The 14,554-nt window shown below is 40.0% G+C and overlaps 1 long non-coding RNA gene across 1 annotated transcript in view; it reads right to left on the reverse strand.

Moving 5' to 3' along the window:
* Nucleotides 1–9,483: 9,483 nt before the first annotated feature.
* LOC308617348 overlaps nucleotides 9,484–14,554 on the reverse strand; it is an 89,034-nt gene continuing 83,963 nt past the window's right edge. The window contains exons 2-3 of the long non-coding RNA XR_014015857.1: nucleotides 13,182–13,251; nucleotides 9,484–10,883 (exon numbers count right to left, since the gene is read on the reverse strand). This is a non-coding gene — a long non-coding RNA (uncharacterized lncRNA). The remainder of the gene's footprint in view (nucleotides 10,884–13,181; nucleotides 13,252–14,554) is intronic.

The following is a 14,554-nucleotide window of genomic DNA, read 5'->3' on the forward strand; positions in this document are numbered from 1 at the left end:
GGCATCCCCTTGTCAAGCAATTTCAAGCATCAGAAAGCTGACAGGGACAAATCATACGTTTAGAGTAAGTTGTAAGACATAAGGTGTAAGGTAGATATTCTCACCCTTTTTGAACCCAGTTTCCTGCACTGCTGTGTGTTCTGTGTGACCCTACCAGCCAAAATGATTCTGACTAGACTTATACAAACTCATGAGGTATAGGTATATTAGTATCATTTTTCAAACACCACATGCTTCCCAGAATCCTTATGAACTTTACCCCTCCTCTCTGCCCCAAAGCTCTGTTGAACATAACTGACTTGAGGCCTGCTGATGGTATATGAGTCTGCCCTTTTCTGGAGAGGATTAGAAAAGACTCTGACATCCCTCTGGCAGATTTTCTGCCTTCTAAAAACACACAGTCATAATTCCCAGTAACTTTACTAAATTGTACTGCTTTCATCAATTCCCAAATTTTGAGAGCCAAACTTAAGAAATGTATTGGGTTGGCCAAAAGGTTCGTTCAGGTTTTTCATAAGATGGTATGAAAAACCTGAACGAACCTTTTGGCCAACCCAATATTATTCAAGTGACTCAGCTCTGTTATTTTCTGCTAGATACAGAAACTCAGGATAATTATAAATTGTGTTGCCAAACAGATATGTTTGCCTTGGCAAACTTCTGCCAATTTATCCAAAATTCTAATGAGGGTGGTCATGGGTGATAGTAGTGAGATTAGCAAAGAAGTGGAATTTTTGAGATTTTTACTCAATTTTTGTCCTAGAATTTGCATTTTAAATTTTTAGGATTTTGGAGGCAAATATTTACACAAATCATTAAAATAATTGTTTTTTAAAGCTAATGTAGCCTAAATATCTAATTCAATTTGGTGTTGCTAATTTGTTTTTTCTTTAACTGAAGTAATTTTTTTTATTGGAGCATAGTTGCTTTACAGTGTTGTGTTAGTTTCTGCTGTACAGCAAAGTGAATCAGTTATACACATATATATATCCCCTCCTTTTTGGATTTCCTTCCCATTTAAGTCACCACAGAGCACTGAGTAGAGTTCCCTGTGATATACAGTAGGTTCTTATTAGTTATCTATATTATACATAGTAGTGTATATATGTCAATCCCAATCTCCCAGTTCATCCCACCCCACCCCCGTCCCCCCTTGGTGCCCATACATTGGTTATCTACGTCTGTGTCTCTATTTCTGCTTTGCAAGTAGGTTCATCAGTACCATTTTTCTAGATTCTACATATATGTATTAATATATGACATTTATTTTTCTCTTTCTGACTTATTTCACCCTGTATGACAGTCTCTAGGTCCATCCACGTCTCTGCAAATGGCACAATTTTGTTCCTTCTTATGGCTGAGTAATATTCCATTGTATATAGTACCACATCTTCTTTATCCATTCCTCTGTTGATGGACATTGAAGTTGCTTCCATGTCCTGGCTATTGTAAATAGTGCTGCAATGAACATTGGGGTGCATGTATCTTTTGGAATTATGATTTTCTCCAGATATATGCCTAGGAGTCGGATTGCTGGGTCATATGGTAGTTCTATTTTTAGTTTTTTAAGGAACCTCCATACTGTTCTCCATAGTGGCTGTATCAATTTACATTCCCACCAACAGTGTAAGAAGGTTCCCTTTTCTCCACACCCTCTCCAGCATTTATTGTTTGTAGATTTTTTTGATGATGGTCATTCCAACCAGTGTGAAGTGATACCTCATTGTAGCTTTGATTTGCTTTTCTCTAATAATTAGTGATGTTGAGCATCTTTTCATGTGTTTGTTGGCCATCTGTATGTCTTCCCTGGAGAAATGTCTATTAGGTGTTCTGCCCATTTTTTGGTTAGGTTGTTTGTTTGTTTGTTTGTTTTATTCAAACAGAAAGTCACAAAATTATAATCATCCTCATCAGTTCACTCAGTCCCATGTAATTAATTTTTTTTTCATCTTGATCTTTTGTTAGCACTTTTATAAATTCATCAGTTTTCCATTAGAGTTCTGAAAATGCTTATTCATTCAGTTCAGCAGCATAGTCAGTTACCAGAAACCTGTACTTGTCAGAGTCTTTTCCATGAATTCCTTGAAGATGAAACCCTTTCATAGGAACATTTTTGTGAAAGCATCAGAGTACACCCAGAACTGTCTGTAAATGACAAAAGGCTTAAAAATGACTACAGTTAAAGATTTGATGAAAGTTCATAATAATGCAATTGACAAGGCAATTTAGTTATTTCTGAGATATACATTTTAAAGTAATAACTAGAATTAAGACTTATAACATTATACCAGAACATATACGATTTTTAGAAATTTCATGTAATGTCTGAAACATTTATATTAACATATTTCCATACAAGTAACCCAAAGAAAGTTTAGTATTAGTTGTTTTGCTTGTTTGTTTATACTGCAAGTTCTTATTAGTCATCAATTTTATACACATCAGTGTATACATGTCAATCCCAATCGCCCAATTCAGCACACCACCATCCCCACCCCACCGCGGTGTCCATACGTTTGTTCTCTACATCTGTGTCTCAACTTCTGCCCTGCAAACTAGTTCATCTGTACCATTTTTCTAGGTTCCATATACATGCGTTAATATACGATATTTGTTTTTCTCTTTCTGATTTTGTTTTTTTTTGATGTTGAGCTGCATGAACTATTTGTATATTTTGGAGATTAATCTCTTGTCAGTTGCTTCATTTGCAAATATTTTCTCCCATTCTGATGGTTGTCTTTTCATCTTGTTTATGGCTTCCTTTGCTGTGCAAAAGCTTTTAAGTTTAATTTGGTCCCATTTGTTTATTTTTGTTTTTATTTTCATTACTCTAGGAGTGGGTCAAAAAAAGATCTTGCTGTGATTTATGTAACTAAAGTAATTTTAAAATTAGTTTTTCATAGAGGTGTAGATACCACCCAAATATTCCAGAAAAATTTGATTAAATAGAGAAAGCCATGGTCCTGCCCCTTATATCTTTTATGTTCTGCCTTTAGCCCCTCTATAATTCTTTCCTATAGTAATATGTATGTGATATCTGGAGTTACAGCACCATTTTGTGACCAAGATTAAGAAAGTCCCATGAAAAAGTTTGCACAGCAGTAAGATTGAAGGAGCCTGGGTCCTGGTTACATCCTTGAGCAGATGCACTAGCCCTGGGCTGCCTACCTTTGGGTTGTTATTATATGAGAAAAAATAAATTAAGGTACTGGTTGTCAGGTTTTCTTTTACTTGCAGCTTAAGTCTTTCTAATACTCTAGTTCTTCCTTGTTCGTTCAGATGCCCACCCTGGAACAAATCCACAATGGCTGGGGTAGGAGATAGGATCATGTTAGAACACAGGGGACCTCCCCCTATAATTAGTGTTGGAGAGAATGAGTGGTGAGTGTGGGATGTCATTTCTAGAAAAAGGGAAATATGGTAAGCAAACAATAGCATAAATGCCCAATTTAGAGAGAAATTTTTGAAGATTATCCCAGGTATTGAGCCTGTGGATCTGAGATTAACAAAAATATGAAATTCAGAAAGAAGAACTAGCAAGTATAGGGGGGACAGGAGGTAATCACTTTGATCCAGACAGTTGTTAAAAGAGTTGTTTCCACCAGTTTAGCCAAAGCTCTCCAGAAGTCCATTTGCCCGGATACAGCAGTTTCCTGGCCACCTACCCCTTCACTATACAATGCTCTCAACATCCATTCTAGGAGGCTTAAGAATATCATGGGTCAGCTGAAAGGTGTGGGGGAGGAATCATGTGGGAAAATGTTAGGGACAAAGTGTTGGGATATAGGCAGGTGTCCCTTCTGTTAGGCAACCAAGGAACAATGGGCATTGGGCTGCTGTTGAGTAATCCTCACCAGACAGAAATGAGAATGACATTTAACATTGCTCCTGGGTACCTGCCTCCATGATGATTTCGTGACCCTAGCAACCAATGGTATTTGCAGAAGAGATGCAAAGCTGCTCCCATTCATGCCATGGAGAATTCATCTCATTTGGTGGACTAGAATACTCTCCTGGAAAATACACATTTAAAACCTTTTAACTTAAACCCATAGCAACATCTTACTAAGCTTAGGAGTTGAGAATTGGTTTCCTTTGTTCTTGTATCTAACTAGAGTGACATTTTCTCCGATGTCTAACTGTTTAGCTAGGACCAGAACTTGCTTCTAAAAGTGATGGTGTTGAATGAATGCAGAGGGAGGGGAAGCACATTTAAAGTACTCTCTCTTATTGCAGACACATTGAATTTAAGATGCTGGTGGGCTGTGTAAATCAAAATGTGGGTCCAGAAAGGGGTAAGGACTGGAAGGGTAGGTTTGTGAGATACCCACAGCTGGAATGATGAAAAGTTCACAGAAGAACTTTTAGAACAAAAGGATAAAGGGTTCAAAGTCCGAAGACAGAGCACAAGACACATTTAATGACAAAAGAAACAAGAAGTCTTGGCACCTTTGGTGCTATGTCCCAGAGGCATAGGGTGGGGGGCGTCAAGGAGGAGAGTGTGGCCAGTGGACAGAAAGCTGCACTTTCTGATCAGAGAACTTAAGTGCTGAGTACCAGATACTAAAAATTATGAAGTCACTGGATGCCTTTGAGACAAAAGCTTCAGAGAACCAGATGACGTGGCAGGTAATTTAAAAGAATATATAGAACAATAGTAGCTCAGGGTGGGCAGTTATAAGATTGATCTTTTGTCTGAGTTGGAAGACTTGAGCATGTTTTTGGTTTTTGTTTGTTTGTTTTTTGCTGAGAGGAGTGAGGCAACAGAGAGAACTAAAAATGCAACAACATGCACCGCTAGGAGACCCCGTGACCAGACCCAAGTTTTAATTCCTTTGCTCTTTTTCCCAAATTGAACCATTCAGCCTCCATTCAGAGAGCACAAAGGTCAAGGGGAATGGGAATGAGGATTGGGGGAAAGGATTAAACACTTTTGGTCCTGATATATGTACCTTCAAGGGACCAGGCTTTCTTGCTCCAAATAGTTGGTCCTACCCTCACCCTCATTCTAACCAGTTCCCAGGCAGCCTTAATGTCCTAGCCTCAACTGTAACCAAAGGGTTATGAGAACTTTGTGGGGTAACTATTCTTGGTCAAACTGGATCCTGGTCATTCATTCTCTCTATAGACACTCATTTATCACTTTCTATGTGCTATGTTCAAAACAACCCCATAAAAGACGTAACCACTCTTATTACCCTCACATGATGAATCAGGAAACTGAAGTTTAGGTTTAGACAGAGACCAAGTGTAGACCTTGTTTCTAATGCTGTCTTTTTTTTTTTTTTTTTGCGGTACGCAGGCCTCTCACTGTTGTGGCCTCTCCCGTTGCGGAGCACAGGCTCCGGACGCACAGGCTCAGCGGCCATGGCTCACAGGCCCAGCCGCTCCGCGGCATGTGGGATCTTCCCGGACGGGGGCACGAACCCGCGTCCCCTGCATCGGCAGGCGGACTCTCAACCACTGCGCCACCAGGGAAGCCCCTCTAATGCTGTCTTAACATTACTGCACTGTTCTTCATCTGACCCAGAGTCATTGTCCACTAAAACAATGAAACCAATATTTTCTAAATACCTGCACCTTATTAGGAACTTCAGAGTATGCAAAGGAGCTAATACCCTTCTCCCACCCTCCTAGAAAGAGATTCCATTTGAGCCAACTCTTTAAATGAAATACCACACAGGCAGTCCCCATTCTGCATGGTACTTTGGGATCATAAAAATGACCATGCACACAGAAGCCAGAAAAATCAATCTTAATAATCAATGTGAAAAAAACTAATTGTTTTGTGATTTTTTTTTTTAGTATTTATTTTTACTTGTTGACAGTTTGCTTTATTTATTTATTTATTTATGGCTGTGTTGGGTCCTCGTCTCTGCGCGCGAGGGCCTTCTCCAGTCGCGGCAAGCGGGGGCCACTCCTCATCGCGGTGCGCGGGCCTCTCACTATCACGGCCTCTCTTGTTGCGGAGCACAGGCTCCGGACGCGCAGGCTCAGTAGTTGTGGCCCACGGGCCCAGTCGCTACGCGGCACGTGGGATCCTCCCAGACCAGGGCCCAAACCCGTGTCCCCTGCACCGGCAGGCAGACTCCCAACCACTGCACCACCAGGGAAGCCCTGTTTTGTGATCTTTAAAAATGTTTTGTCAAAACGTTAAAGATTTAGCTACTGTAAGTTATAAATGAAAAAATATCAAAACTAGTAGTTATTTAGTACAATGCAATTTAAAGCATTAGAAACATTCAGAAGTAAAGTGTTTTATTTCTTTGCACTTATCAAGAATAGTTTCAACAGTGTTTGCCTTTTTTTGTTGTATATCTTTATGATATGGAACGAGCATTTTTTCTATGCCTTGGTGAACTGTCAGGCTCCTTTCTAAGTTTGGATTAGCTTCCAATATTTTATCCTTTGTGCTTTCAGTGTTGTGAAATATTCCAAGAGTTCCTTTAATGTCAAGGTTTTTTGTTTGTTTATTTGTTTACCAGCATGACTTCCTCTGGGACATCTTTAGCTGGCTTGTCATAACCACTTTCTTCATTTATGTCAATAAGTAAACCTTCACTAAGTTCCTATGATGCTTAATTTTATGTGTCAACTTGGTTGGGCCATCGTGTCCAGATATTTGGTCAAATTTTGAACTGCAATATCAGCTTTCACCTTGGTCTCCAGTGTACTGGTTCACTATGCAGATTTTGGACTTGCCAACCTCCATAGTCATGGGATCAATTCCTTAAAATAAGTCTCTCACTATGTATATATAAACATATCCTATTGTTTCTGTTTCTCTGGAGAACGCCTACACAGTTCTTCTGGCTAAATATCTGTCTCAAACAGTGGTGGTGATGACATTTCCATGGTCAGCTTTTTCTAATTCTGTTTATATTCAATTAGAATTTCACTTTTTGTCGCTTTAGTACACTTTCGTCTCTATTGTCCAATTACCTCTTTCAGTTTCATTTTTGTAAAATGTCACATGAGTTTATTACTGTTAGACAAAGAAGCAACATAGCTACACACTTTGCTCTTGGTATAGGCTCCGGACGCGCAGGCTCAGCGGCCATGGCTCATGGGCCCAGCCGCTCCGCGGCATGTGGGATTCTCCTGGACCGGGGCACGAACCCACATCCCCTGCATCAGCAGACGGACTCTCAACCACTGCGCCACCAGGGAAGCCCCTGTAGTATGTATATGTTAATTCCAACCTCCTAATTTATCCTCCCCACTGCCACATTTTCCCCCTTTGGTAACCATAAGTTTGTTTTCAAAGTCTGTGAGTCTGTTTCCATTTTTAAGTAAGTTCATTTGTATCATTTTTTTTAATTCCACATATAAGTTATATAATTGGTATTTGTCTTTCTCTGTCTGACTTAATTCACTTAGTATGATAACCTCTAGGTCCATCCATGTTGCTGCAAATGGCATTATTTCATTCTTTTTCATAGCTGAGTAATATTCCATTGTATATATGTACCTTAACTTACCTTATATATGTACCTTATATATATGTACCTTACCTTACCTTATATATGTACCTTATATATGTAAAGAAGATAAAATCTTCTTTATCCATTCCTCTGTCGATGGACATTTAGGTTGCTACAAACAGTCTTTCAAAAAAAGTAATGTGATTGGTCAGTGAATATCACGTGCACCTGTTACTTATGTAGTGATTTGTGGACTGAAGAGCTAGCACAAAGTTTGTGCTTTATTTTTGATTTTTTTAACATCTTTATTGGAGTATAATTGCATTACAATGGTGTGTTAGTTTCTGCTTTATAACAGAGTGAATCAGCGATACATATACATATGTCCCCATATCTCCTCCCTCTTGCATCTCCCTCCCACCCTGCCTATCCAACCCCTTTAGGTGGTCACAATGCACCGAGCTGATCTCCGTGTGCTATGCGGCTTGCACTTTATATATCCATCTTTATCTCTATCTACCGTGTGTGTGTGTGTGTGTGTGTGTGTGTGTGTGTGTGTGGTAACTGAAATTTGAACTATGTTGTTGGGGAGCTGGTGATATTTAACTAAACCATGGTAACTAACTGAAATTTGTGCATATTGAGGCCATGCAATTCAAGGACTGCCTGTATTTACTTTTGAATTGATTGTCTAGGTCCATAATTAATAAATCTCTACCATGAAGGGCAATAAAGCAAAGAAAACAGGTTCTCAGCTGAATCAGCAGCATCTCTGTAAAAATTCTACCATTCTGTCATTCTTGAAATACCTAATACTTGTTTTCTTGCCTATTTTCTGTGAATAACTGGCTGCTTATAGAATCACATAAAAATGTTCAAATATAGAAAGTGGTTTGTGGCAAAGACAACTATTTGTCCACTGAAAATCCATTCTCCTCTTCTTCCTTTAATTATGGTACTCCAGGTTTTAGTGGGGCATATAGCTGCCTCACTGAAGACTACATTCCCACCCTCTCTTGAAGCTTATGGCCAAATTCTGGTCTATGGGATGTGAACAAAACTGTTGTATGCCACTTCTGGGTTTGTTCTTAAAAGGAAGGGCTGTGTTCTTCCCTGGTCTTTTCTCCATTGGCTGGGATACAGATGTAAGAGCAGGAAGTGGAGCAGTTATTTTGAACCCAAAATGGAATCTGTGTTGAGTGTAGATGTCAGGGCTACTACCTCTGGACAGTTATATCAAAGAGAATAAACTTCAATCTTGTTTTAGCCACTACATTTTGGGGTCTTTTTGTTACAGACATTTAACTCTAACCTAAAAAAATCCATGGATGGTTTCCTGTTCGGGAATAAGCTATAGCCTAACATAGTAATACAGGGGATTTATATATATCACACTAAATAGTTAATTGATCCTCCTCCCTTCCAACCCTAACTGAAAGAGGATAAGAAAAAAAAAAAAACAGAAGGCTCTAAGTATAATCCCCTTCTGAGAGAATAAATTGAGCAGAACCTACTGAAGACAATTAATGATATAATGAAGCCACCACAGATAAGATGAGTAAAATCTGCCACTCCACAACGTGGATTTGATATTCCACATTTATCAGTTACTGTGCACTAAGGCTATGAGCCTCTATTCCTAGTAACCAGATGTGCTGGTATGGAGGCTTCCAATAATTAAATCGAATTCCCAGGAACTGCTGAGGTCTGATGAGAGACAGTTACTGGCAATATTTACATAACTTTTGCGACAAAATTAATTTAATGTAGTGTCAATCAGTTAAGTCATTGACATGGAAATAATTTACCCTGATACAGTTCTTAAAATTTGTACATCATGGGGGCTTCCCTAGTGGCGCAGTGGTTGAGGTTCTGCCTGCCAATGCAGGGGACACGGGTTCGAGCCCTGGTCTGGGAAGATCCCACATGCCGCGGAGCAAATAGGCCCGTGAGCCACAACTACTGAGCCTGCACGTCTGGAGCTTGTGCTCCGCAACAAGAGAGGCCACGACAGTGAGAGGCCCGCGCACGCGATGAAGTGTGGCCCCTGCTCGCCGCAACTAGAGAAAGCCCTTGCACAGAAACAAAGACCCAACACAGCCAAAAAAATAAATTAATATTTTTTTTAAAAATGTGTACATCATGAAATGTGGCTCTTTTGTAAGGAACTGATAAAAGATCTGATTCAACACCAACAAACGTGTAATACTCATGTATATACACTAGAGGGCACTCACCTTCTACTATTTTCTATTTGAGCTACATTTACCATAATGGCTTTCAAACAAGTGTATAGAAGAATCACCTTGGGAATCTTATTTGAAATGTATACCCTTAGGTTGTGAAGGAGGCTGTGAATATGTATTTTAGTAAGAGGCTATAAGGGAGCATGGTTAAGAGGATGGCTCATGAAGCCTGACCGCCAGCGTTTGAAACCTGGCTTTGCCACTTATGAACTTGGACAATTATTTAACCTCTCTGTGCCTCGGTTTCCTCATCCATCAGATGAAGTTAGAAATAGCACCTACCTCTTAGGGTTGTTTTAATGATTAAAAGAGTTAACCTAGAACATACAGCCTAATGTCTGGCAATAAATATTCACTCTATTATTAGAAGATTTTTTTGTTTTTGTTTTTGTTTTGTTTTGTTTCATTTGGTTGGTTGTTTTGGTTTACCCAAAGAGTTTTATTTGGGCAGACCTGGGGACTGGGAGGGCCTGCACATAAAAGAAGGTGTTGGGTCTCTTGGTGGTGAAGCATGGCTTGTGCTGACAACACAGGACCTGGTGGGGCAGCCGGAAGTTGATCTTGGAGTCATGGAATTGCTTGACTGATGGTGGGGGACACCTGCTGGTTGCAACCTCCTCCACCTTCATGATCTGGATCGAGTGGGCCCAGGCGCGGGGCCGGGTGCCCACGTCGTGGTCTGCAGGGCTCAGGAGGACACAGGGTGAATTGTACATCCCCCCAAACCTCCCATCACGTGGGGGGGAGGTGGGCACTTGGGAACCCGGTGGTCACAGCATCTGGTCCCAGCAGGCACTGGCTACCAGGGGTGTAGACCCTCCAAATTCACTTTGAGAGGCACGACCGCAGCCCCCAAAGGCAACGAGATCCACTTGCTGGTAGCACCTCTGTTTAAATTGCTGCTATATGAAACAGCAGTTCTTGGGGCTACGGCCTTAGAAGTGTTTAATAAAGATGCTCATTGATTTTGTTCGAAAGAGACTTGAGAACCATGCTTGAGAAACAAAGGACTCTTTTTAAAAGAAAAAAGATATTTTCAACATTCTACCCAGCTGGGGTGAGACTTCAGGCTTTAACCCCTGCTAGAGTGAAAACGGAATGGCAGGAACCAAAGGTACAGGGTGGAGAACGGAGCAGGATGAAGCTGGTCTTCGTATGTTCTTCCAGAGAGTTTGTATTTTATTCAGAAGTCAGTGGAAATTCATCTAAGACACTGAGGGAGAAGATGGCATAATCAGATTGATATTTGAGATAGATCACTCTGCAAGTGGAGTGGGGGATGGAGAGTGAGTGGTGATGCTGAGGCAGATAGATAGGGGAGGTCAGGTAGATGCAGTACTGCTACTTTTCCATCCTACGGAATGGTCTCCAGAAAGCATTACAGTTATTTACATTAGTGACTCCAGTATTAATAATTTGAAGCTTATATATGCTTTCTTCTTAGTTCAAAATAGAGTGGAGTTTGTAATGAAGCACTCTACCTACCCTATGATTTATACACACTATAGAGTATACAGTACCTGGCAGGCATCCTCCCTAGGTTTTTTTTTTTTTTTTTTTTTTTGATTGATTTATGGCTGTGTTGGGTCTTCGTTTATGTGCAAGGGCTTTCTCTAGTTGTGGCAAGCGGGGCCACTCTTCATCGCACGTGCAGGCTCAGTAATTGTGGCTCACGGGCCCAGTTGCTCCGCGGCTTGTGGGATCTTCCCAGACCAGGGCTCGAACCCGTGTCCCCTGCATTGGCAGGCAGATTCTCAACTACTGCGCCACCAGGGAAGCCCCTCCCTAGGTTTCGAGGCAGTCACCAACGGCCTCACAACACCAGAGGCTGTAAAAGGGGCACATTTTGCATCCTGACTTGAGATACTGTAGAGATTGGGGTAGATTTCCAATAGCCATGGCAGCTTTGAAGTGTCTGACCGAAAAGGTTTAAAATAAACTTCAGTTCTGCTCTATCACTTCCTCAGCCAGAAGGGGAGGAGCTGCCAGTGGGGTGGGAGGAGTGGAGGAGGAGGGGAAGGCTGAAGTTACACTCTCCTTATTGGCTTTACCTAAAATTCACCAACACTGTTCTGCTACCATCAAATTAGCAGAGTCGACAGTGCTAGGGAAAATAGCTACATGAGTCTTTTCTCTAGTTCCTGAGGAGGGGCTATAAATGATTTTATGAGAAAAGAATCCATCCCTTGGGCTTCCCTGGTGGTGCAGTGGCTGGGGGTCTGCCTGCCGATGCAGGGGACGCGGGTTCGTGCCCCGGTCTGGGAGGATCCCACATGTCGCGGAGAGGCTGGGCCCGTGAGCCATGGCTGCTGAGCCTGCGCGTCCGGAGCCTGTGCTCCGCAATGGGAGAGGCCACAACAGTGAGAGGCCCGCGTACGGCAAAAAAAAAAGAATCCATCCCTGGAGCCCCCTCTGACAGGATCAGTTCCTACTTGTGCACTCAGCCAAGCCTTATATATCACCCACATACCTAGTCACTAAATTCCTTAGAAACATATCTGTTTCTAAGTCTCTGAAAACATGCAAAATGTAAATAGATAAAACAGCTCTTCCCTCTGTTGTTCAGATTGCAGAATCATAGGTTATTATCTTAGACTGCTTAGAGCTAGAAAGAACCTAATCCAATGGTTTTCAAATTTGTTTTAGTATCAGATCCCTTCAAATGAAATCCTGTCAAGTTCAATTAATATGTTCAATTAATTGAACATTAATATGTGAACAGAAAGCAGAGCTACTTCTGTTTCTATCTGGGCAGTGCCTCTCTCTGTTTGTCACACCTCCAACACCCTATTGTGTGAATTAATTCTTTGAACACCTGGGACTTAGAGGAGCAAAGTCTGATTTGGAGCAAAGTCATGATTAAACAATTCCTTCCATTTTACAGAGGACAAATATGAGTCCCAGAGAGTTGGTAATTATTTGAGTAGAGTGTAAAATCAACAGGGGGATGCATAGAAATAAAATCAAAGGTTATTGTTCAAATGCATGATAGAGAATAGAGTTTGGAAAGGATTTTCTTAATGGTTTCTTCAAAGTTGGATCAATGAGTCAAGAAAAACATGATAAATTGCAATGTGTGAGGGACAAGAAGAAGGTTTAATTTAGATCTAGAGAAGGATTTCAATAGAAAGAGATGCAAACTTTGGAACTTTGAAATCTCTGGCCCAGAATTTGTTCAATGTAGCAAAGCTGCATATCTGTCTACAGAGAATCAAAGCCAGCTTTTAATTAAAGTCCTGCATTGTGGTGGAGACCTTCAGCCCTATCAGCCATTAGTCATCATCATCCCTGGCATTATCAAATATCCATTACAGGTCTTTACAAGTTTAACCCAGAGGTCCTTTTTCCACTGGACATGGTTTGTGCAGATCAATAATTTAGACAGACAACAACATGGTAATTTCCTGAAGATTCGTAGGAGAAAAACTACTCAGTTCCAACCTTTCTTGCTTTTGTTTCTGCATTCAAAATCAAACTCAAAACTTGCCTGGTGCAGGAAATGTCTACCCACCTGACTTGGTTCATTACTGTGCTCAGCAACTTCTGTTTTGAACTTAACTTGCTGAACCTCTGTTCCTCACCTGTAGAGATAATAAGAAAGATTTCTTACTGTGCTTATATGAATAAATGGAAATAAAATACATTAGCCATTTAGCACAGTGCCTGGCACATAGTAATTATATTAAAACTGTTAGTTTCAGCATGAATCTCTGATAAACCAAGGTCAAATTAATAAAAATTAGAAAGAGGTTAAATTTCTCTTTAGGTATCTTCCCATCTTTTCACTTAGAATCCACTCTAATTTCTGGGCTCTGTTATTTTTTATTTTTTCTCTTTTCCCCTTTCTTTCTTTTTATTCTGGAATAACAATGATCAACTTTCATTAGTGTAGAGGTTAACTGATGATAGGAATCAAAGTAGAGAATAAATTAGATACCCTATTCAATACTGTAGTTTGCCTTCAGTTACAAAATTTTTAGAACTGCATTCCCTTAGACAGCAGAGGTGTTTGTTTCCCATGCCTCTTTCATCTCTAAATGGTTAGAGAACATCTGTTTTTTAGTTAATACATTCTATAGTGTTGGACAAGGTAAGTATCTCTGGAAATAAGCATGTGGTCAATCCAGACCAGCTGAAGTTAATCCACACTATTCAAGTGGAAATTCTAGAACTGAAAAGTTCAATATCCGAAATGAAAAATTCAATGTATAGGCTTAACAACGGATTGAATATTTCAGAAGAAAGGGTTACTGAACTTGAAGACAATCAATAGAAATTATTCAACCTGAATAACAGAAAAGAGAATAATAAGAAAGAACAGCAAAAGAAGTTCCATGTGGGAAGTTGATAGCAATACAAGCCTACCTAAGAAATAAGAAAAATCTCAGATAACAACCCAAACATACACCTAAAGGAACTAGAAAAAGAAGGAAAAAAACCTCAGTTGAGAATATGTTTCCTTTAAATCCAAAGATTACCACAGAATTCACCACTGTAACAGAATAAAGGAGAAAAGTCATAAGACCAACTAAACAGGTGATGATAAAGATATTTGACCAACTTCAACATTTATTCACAGTTTTAAAAAAACTCTTTAGCAGAAACTAACACAACATTGTAAAGCAGCTATACTCCAATAAAAATTAATTTAAGAAAAAAAACTCTTTGGTATAGCCACAATGGGAAGTAATTCAGCACTTCCTTATAAAACTAAACATGAAAGCACCATATGACCCAGCAATTTGCACTCATGGACATTTATCCCAGAGAAGTGAAACTTATGTTCACACAAAAATCTATACATAAATTTTCATAGGAGTTTTATTCATAATAGCCAAAATTGAAACAACCCAGATGACTTCAATAGGTGAATGTTTAAACAAA

The sequence above is a fragment of the Mesoplodon bidens genome (assembly GCF_964165515.1).
Source record: "Mesoplodon bidens genome assembly, chromosome: 5".
Taxonomy (NCBI): domain Eukaryota; kingdom Metazoa; phylum Chordata; class Mammalia; order Artiodactyla; family Ziphiidae; genus Mesoplodon; species Mesoplodon bidens.